The sequence below is a fragment of the Lactuca virosa genome, chromosome 4 (assembly GCF_052849685.1).
Source record: "Lactuca virosa cultivar CGN04683 chromosome 4, Lactuca_virosa_CGN04683_v6, whole genome shotgun sequence".
NCBI lineage: Eukaryota > Viridiplantae > Streptophyta > Magnoliopsida > Asterales > Asteraceae > Lactuca > Lactuca virosa.
In genome coordinates this window covers 175,077,884-175,079,149 of record NC_136429.1, presented here as the reverse complement: position 1 = coordinate 175,079,149, position 1,266 = coordinate 175,077,884, and positions in this window count along the sequence as shown.

The following is a 1,266-nucleotide window of genomic DNA, read 5'->3' as shown; positions in this document are numbered from 1 at the left end:
TACATACCAGCTTTTCAAGTTCCTGAAAACACATGCATTTTAAAATACGTCAACATAAAGTTGGTGAGTCTACAGGTTTTGACTCCATATAAAAATAATACATTTTCCAAGTTCAAAATTATAGTTTTGAAAGTATCATTTTTACTCTCCAACATTTAGTATATATATTAGGTATAATAGTTTACTTATCAATTAAGTGTTATACCTAAACATTCCTTGAGCCTAATGTATAAGTAGGGGGAAACTTATACTTAACATTAATACTTGTATACGACAAAGTATAATGTTTCTAACAATTTGCTACCATGAGCCTGTAACCGCTGCTATGACATAATACCTCTGATAAAACACACTCATAATTTCCATGAGAAATAACACACTCATGATTTCCATGAGAAACAACACTCATGATTTCCATGAGAACAACACCGTACGCTTCATCGACGTCGGAACAATAACAAGTAAAAGGATAGTTCGTCACTTGCTTATGGTTGACTGTAGCTAACAGTCACAAGTGGGGTGGTCAACCCGTATACTAATCATACACGACTTCCTCGCTCACACGGGATTAGGGGTTACAGTTCAGAGGATTTCCGCTAAGATCCCCAATCTTAGTTGATGAATACAATTACTCATGTAGACTTCGACGGCTTCCTATAGCTCTAACAACAAAAGCATTTTCAAGTCTAAAACCCTAAGTTACTAGACTATGCTTTTAAACATTACTCCTAACTTCATAACATTTAGGCAGTTTAACAGCTATAACTTGAAGTAAAACCAGGTTTTATCTTAGCATAAAACCAACAATAATAATATATAACATACCAAGTTTTATCTTGACATAAAACTAACAATAACAACATATAGCATACCAAGTTTTATCTTGACATAAAACCAATAATAACAACATACTTTATAAATTAACATATAGAACTTCCGAATATATCTTCAGAACTATATCGCACACAACATATATATAGAATCCTAAGTATAACTCAAGATCTACATTAGTATAATAACCTGATAACAAGTTGATAATAGTTGTATATATTCAAAATATTATATTTAAACAACTATATCCCGGTTAATATAACTATTTACGTTGATACTATTATACCATCATATAGACATAATAGTAACGTATATACAATATTTAGCATGCTTTTTCCCCCGAAAATATTAGAAATTGGGGCCGTGAAACTCACCCTAGTAGCGTGATTTTATGTAATCTAAGTAGAAACGGTCAGCGGTACAAGGTCGTCGGGG